Source organism: Arachis ipaensis, chromosome B05 (assembly GCF_000816755.2).
Source record: "Arachis ipaensis cultivar K30076 chromosome B05, Araip1.1, whole genome shotgun sequence".
NCBI classification, from domain to species: Eukaryota; Viridiplantae; Streptophyta; class Magnoliopsida; order Fabales; family Fabaceae; genus Arachis; species Arachis ipaensis.
The window spans coordinates 34,241,762-34,248,455 of record NC_029789.2 but is presented as its reverse complement, the minus strand read 5'-3'; the positions used below and the strand labels follow the sequence as shown (position 1 = coordinate 34,248,455).

Sequence of the window (6,694 nt, the reverse complement as noted above, 5' to 3'; positions counted from 1 at the left end):
TTCCAAATAGTTACGAATACCTCCAAATAGTTACGAACACCTCCAACTGGTCTTCCTTATTCTCTCTCCCTCTTCATCCTCTCTCATCCTCTCTCATCGCCAGACCGGTGTACGGTCGCTGTTCAACATCCACCACCGCGGTGCCGCGTGACCTGAACCCTTCATCAACGCCGATCAGAACTGCAGCATCCAACCTCATTCGCCAGCCTGTCTCCACGCTGTAACCTGCACGGTATGCGCGTCTGCCTGGCTCCTGCCTCCTTTGTCAGCCAGTTGAAGGCAGGATCATTGGACGCTCCCTCACATCTACTGTCATCGTCTTCTCCTCATCTGTTCAAGTTTTTTTTTTTTTTTTTTTATGGTTAAATCAAATCATAAAATTCACGTGACAAATTATATATTTTTTTCTTTTTTTTAATAAAAATTAAATTGTTGGATGATCATGGTTGCTTCTCCTATTTATTCATCTCCTTCTTCTTCTATTTTAATGGTAAATTTAAAATTGTCATTTTAGTAGGTATGCGGATGGTTATTTTAATTTTTACGCAGATTATTGTTTTGACTGGATTGAGTTTAGTTATATATAATTAAAATATGTTGGATGTTCAATTCATTAGGTAAATGGATGATTATTTTTATTCTTATGTGGATGGTTATTTTTACTAAGGGCGAGTGGTGTGTAGCAAACCAAGTAGCGAAAGTGATGGGATGGCCGTCGGTTAAAAAAAGAAGAGGATATTGGAGTGAAATGATTTGGTAAATTAGAATTTTGGATGATTATTTTTTTTGAAATAATTAATTGGATTTTTTTAAAAATTTAAAATTTAAAACTGAGGAATTTAAAATTTAAAATTTAATGTAAAATAACTGAATGAAAATTTTTGAATTTAGGATAATCTATGGAGAGATTTTTATTATTTATCTCTATTGAATTAAATAATTAGCCCATTATACATATTGTCAAAATTTCTCATTGTCTCCACAGTGAGATTCAACTTCTTAACGAGTGCATGGTACTCCTATCCTTCTAATTCTATTACTAAAATGCTTAGACTTCATTCTTCTATACTCTTTGCTAGTTTGGTAAATATCTCACGATAGAAAGAAAGAAAACATAAAAATGTATAATTAACAACGAGATCTAACACATAAGATATAAGATAGAGTTATATTATTTTATCCTTATCTTAAATTAAAGTAATTTTTTCCATTTCTAAGTTTTAATGACGACAATTTTGTTACTCAAGACAAATGTGATCACCTTTAATTGGTTGTTTGCTTTGACAGCTCCAAGCTAATAAGTTTTAGTCACTAATTAACTAGATAAGTCAGCGTGCTAGAGTCTTACTAGAATTATCATCACTTAATTATATTAATTGGTCTACACAAGGTTGGAATCTTTGCAAGGTCTTCATTGCAATTATATTGTTCATATGCTACACGTATTTCATATATAGTATAACCTCAACCAACAAAGGCAAATGGCCATGCAAAGATGAATACGATAGCATGATGATGAGTCATCTATGACCTAGATTTTCAACTATACCTTACCACTTCTAAAGTACTACTGTGTTGGTTGCAAGTGGGTATATTTAATTATTAGATTTCAACACAATAAATCAAAATAAATTTCATCAAAGAAAGGTGTATGTGTTGATTATGCAGAATGGTTGTTAAGCCTGCCTTAGAAAAAAGAGGACCTCTAATAATCGTTTCTCTAAGAACTTGACTAGTATTATATAACAATTAACAAGTTTGCATCCAATAGCCAAATTGGTTTAACGGCCATCAAATATAGCTTCTATCTTCTATCTACACCAGGATCATTGTACACCACTTAATTACTTCTACTCATCATAGTTAATGCCAAGTGAATATGGATGTCATGCATCTCGATTAATTACTAGCAAATTTGAAATCAATAATCTATAATCTGATTTAACCAATTTGAGTTTGTCGAATAATCAGCTCACTCATCTGTTTAAATAAGTATTAGAGATTTAAATTTTGTGTTGTATATGCAGTAATTCATTAACTAATGGTAGACTCTTAAATAGAGTTTAGATCTGTGATAAATTAGTTTTTAGTCTATCAAATTAAAACATGACAACTAAAAAAATAGAATCTATGATTTGGTTTCAACCTGCCTTAAAAATTTTAGAATAACTATAATATATTTAAGGTGAATGCTATAATGCCTATCACATTGTACTTAAATTATTAAAAAGAGTAAATAAATAATATTTAATAAATTTTATATAATTTACTTTTTACTTTAAATATTTTATTTTTTATTTTAATAAATAAGTTACAAAGACATCATAGGACTCATCTATATTTAAGGGTGACAGTGATACGCATGGTACTCTCATTAAGAGTGAAAAAATAAGTAAGAATTACATGTTTTGTGGATTTTTTTTTTTTTTAACGGATTAGCCCTATATTTAACTGGTTGGAACGTTTATTGGTACAAAGCAGGAAAAAGTTATTTCTGGCCATATATCTTGATATCATATCTAGCTAGTTCATTCAAATCACACTGTAGAACCTCTGGTGAATGAAGGACAAACTGTAGACACTTTTTCTGAATAGGGCCAATGCACAAATGATGATAATAAGTTATTGGATAAATTACCTTTTTCACACTTAAAAAGATTTTAAAAATCTCAAGCAAGATTGTTCTAAAATGAAAAGTAAATAAATAAAGTCACCAATGAGTCCTTAAATGGTATAAAAATTTGATAATTTTCGCCAATTTTGTTAAAGTTGTATGACTTGATATATAAAATTTGTTGAACTTTATCTTCTTTCAAGAGATATTTTGTGAAATTTGTCAAACTTTTGTTATCTTTTAGATTATAAATTATCCTTTCTTAATTTGATAATTATTTTTTTTGAAATTAAAATCTTTCAGATGTTGAAATAATATATAATGATTAACTATAAAATAATTTTTTTCATATCCTCATGTTCACATCTAAACTTTTACTGCTACTAATTAATAACAAATAAGCCATATATATATAATATATTTAACTCTTGTTTTAATTATTAGGTCAAGTTAGATTTTCATATAAACATCCAACTTTTAGATAGATATTGAGGATATAAAGGGGGTACGGTGGGCGATTCTTAACCTCTACAGGAGATTAGTGGTTAGTAGCTTTACTTAAAAATATGCTACGTACCATCACGTATTGTCTGAACAATAATGTTATATTTGAATGTTATTGGAGAACAAAAATGTCTGAGATTCCAATATATATGTATCACTTTATATTATCTTTTTCTTATCGTACCGTGTTTATCTGTGTAATACTATTGCACCTTATTAGTTCCATGCTCCCATTTGATTGTTGAGTGGTGACGGGAAAAACATCTTGTTCCCATAATCGACTAAATTTCTATTTTGATCCTGAAATTCATGCGATTATTCATTTTAATTTTTAAAATTTAAAATTATTTATATTAGTCTTTCAGATTTAAGATTGGACACCAATATAATTTTTCAACTCTTTTTGGTGATAACTAGACAAACAGAACGCTGAGATGACACCCTTCCTGCCACGTTAGATGATGAGTAAACGACGTCATTTATTCTTGGTATCCAAATAAGTCATAAATGTTGTTGCTTTATATATAAAGGGAGAAGAAACGATGAAGATCCAAAATAAAGTATTCTTTTTCTCTACCTTTACAATTCTTTATTTCTAACTTGTTTAAGCATCAAGGATAAACGACATCATTTACTCATTATTTAGTGTGGTAGAGAGGATACTATTTCAGCATCCCGTTTATCTAGTTATCGCCGAAAAAAATTGAAAGACCATATTAGTATCCGGATTTAATTTATAAGACTAGTATAAATAATTTTAAATTTCAAAGACCAAATTAAATAATGATGTGAATTTAGAGACTAAAATACGTATTTAATCTCTCATCATCATTCATCATGTGTCGGTTCAAACTTGGCCTCTTGATTATGTGTTGTGTAACATCTTGATAAATATCCAACAAACCATCACTAATAGTAGTATATAGTAGTCTCCATATATCTCGCACCAACAATTTAGGTTAAGGATAGAGCATGTATATATAGCGGAAATGATTCAAATACAGTCACTCTTTGCAATGACTGCACATCTCTAACGTTCTAAGATGATGATAACTGAAATGGTTTTACTATATCCAAAATACTTTTTTTTTTTGAATTAAAACGCGCTCAACACAGTACAGTGGAGCAACTAGAGTCAAGAACAGAAGTAAAAATCAAATTTCAAACATGACTAACAATCTCAATAGTGGTATCAACTCCTCGTCATCTTCGGCATTGTCATCAACAACCAAAGAGAGCACTACCAAGCCACTCATCAGAGAACATGAAGGACTTGTTGATTATTTCCACGACTCCTAAGCCATGATTATTGAATACTCGATCATTCCTCTCTAGCCAAACTGCCCAAATGACAGTAAAGAATCCAACCAACCACCTTTTTCTCTCACTCTTTCTCTGTGCCGCATGCGTCCAACTCTCAAAGTGTTGATTCAGTGTACCTGGTATGGTCCATGACCTTCCAAGGGCGAACAGCCACGCGCTCCACACTTGCTAAGTGATCTCGCACCCAACAAACAGATGAAAAGCGGACTCAATAGCCTTACTGCATAAAGCACACAAATTATCACGCTGACCAATAACACCTAGTCCGGATAGACATTCTTTAGTATTCACCCTCTCAATCAACACAAACCAAGTGAACAGTTCAACCCTGGGCGGGACGAAGCCTCGCCAAACAGCACTAGTAAAGCTATAGCTCGTTATTTCCTCCGGGAGGACCGCTTCTTGCATCACCTGCACAAAGGATTTAGTTGAGAAAATGCCAAATCTATCAAAATTTCAGACGACCCTATCCTCCCTCTCAGACGTTAGCTTTAATGTCAGTAAGATCTCATGGAGTTTGTTCAAAAGCTCCAGCTCCCATTGAAATAGCTATCTCCTCCACTAGAAGCTTCATATCCACTCTAATCCATCCCAAAACCCACAGTCTTCAATAATCGATCCTTTAAGGTTTGAGACCGAGAATAGTCTTGGGAACATCTCCTTCAAGACCCCACCAGGTATCCAGACATCTTCCCAAAATCGGGTTGTTCTGCCATTCCCTACGTCCATTGCCAATCCTCTGATCATCTTCTCCCTTATCTGTGGTTCCCTTATCCGAAGCTGACATATATCCTTCCAGGGCCCCCTCTTTGAGGCACAGGTTGCCCATGCAGCATCTCAGCAGGACTCATGCTATTACAAGAACACACTACTTTCTTCCATAAGAGGCAGTCCTCTTTCGTAAACCACCACCACCACTTAAACAGAATTGCCGTATTTCGCAGCATGGCATCACCCACTCCCAACCCACCCGCCTTTTTCGGAGCCATCACTACCTCCCATCTCACAAGTGGCATACCGGTCCTCCCGTCCTCTTTACTCCACAAGAACCATCTTTGTAAGGCTATCAACTTCTCCGCTACAGCCCTAGGCAACTTGTACAAGCTTAGATAGTATATAGGCAAGCTGTTAAGAATAGATTTTATGAGAATCAGCTTACCCGCTATATTGAGAGTCTTGGCTTTCCACAGACTAAGCTTTTCTTCCACCTTATCAATCACTGGTTTCCATGTCTTCATTAGCCGCGAGTTCGCTCCCAAAGAGATGCCAAGATACCGAACAGGGAGGGAGGCCTCCTTACATCCCAACAGGCGACACATCATCCGCACCCAACTCTGTTTACAATTAACCGGAATGAAGCTGGACTTCTCGAAATTAATGCTCAACCCAGACATCAGTTCGAAGCAGCGAAGAAGAAGCTTGTAATTCCGTATGGTCTCTTCCTCTGGAGGGCAAAAGAGAATAGTGTCGTCTGTAAACTGTAGATGCGATAATTCAATGTGATATCGTCCAACCAATAGTGGACATATGCGCCCATTCCTCATCGCCTCTCCAATCATCCTACGAAGAACATCAACAACTAGGACAAACAGAAAGGGAGACAGAGGATCTCCTTGTCGTAGACCCCTCTTCATTTTGAAAGGTTCAGTAGCGGTTCCATTAACAAGAACTGACATAGACACAGAACATACACACTCCTTAATCCACTCCCGCCACCTATGCCCAAAGCCCATCTTCTGCAGCACTATATCCAAAAAACTCCATCTGACTCTATCATACGCTTTTTGGAAATTCAGTTTAATTATTGCTGAGCTCCTTTATCTTGACTTCAACCAATGTACAGTTTCGCAAGCTATCAAAGCCCCATTATGGATTTTCCTTCCCTGTACAAAAGCACTCTGAGTCTCGCCCACTAGTCCTGGCATCACATGCCTCATCTTCCGGACCAGCACCTTAGATATGACCTTGTATACACAGTCTACCATACTAATTGGCCTAAGGTCTTTAATTTCTATAGCTCCAATGAATTTCGGTACCAATGCCACCCAGGTGACGTTCGAGCCCCTTGGCAGCACAACTGTTTGGAAGAATCCCAACACTACTTCCGTAAATTTCCTCCCAACTTCTGTCCAACATTTCTTGATAAAATTCATGTTATACCCATCGCTTCCTGATGCTTTTGATGACTCACAATCTCACACTGCAGTCTTTACTTCTTCAGCACTCGATATCCACTCTAGCTCTACTATATCC

General features: G+C 35.3%; 1 long non-coding RNA gene across 1 annotated transcript in view; it reads left to right on the top strand.

Annotated features, from left to right (window-relative positions):
• Positions 3,540 to 6,694, top strand: part of LOC110262816 — a 4,593-nt gene continuing 1,438 nt past the window's right edge. Inside the window, exon 1 of the long non-coding RNA XR_002347820.1 lies at positions 3,540 to 3,627. This is a non-coding gene — a long non-coding RNA (uncharacterized LOC110262816). The remainder of the gene's footprint in view (positions 3,628 to 6,694) is intronic.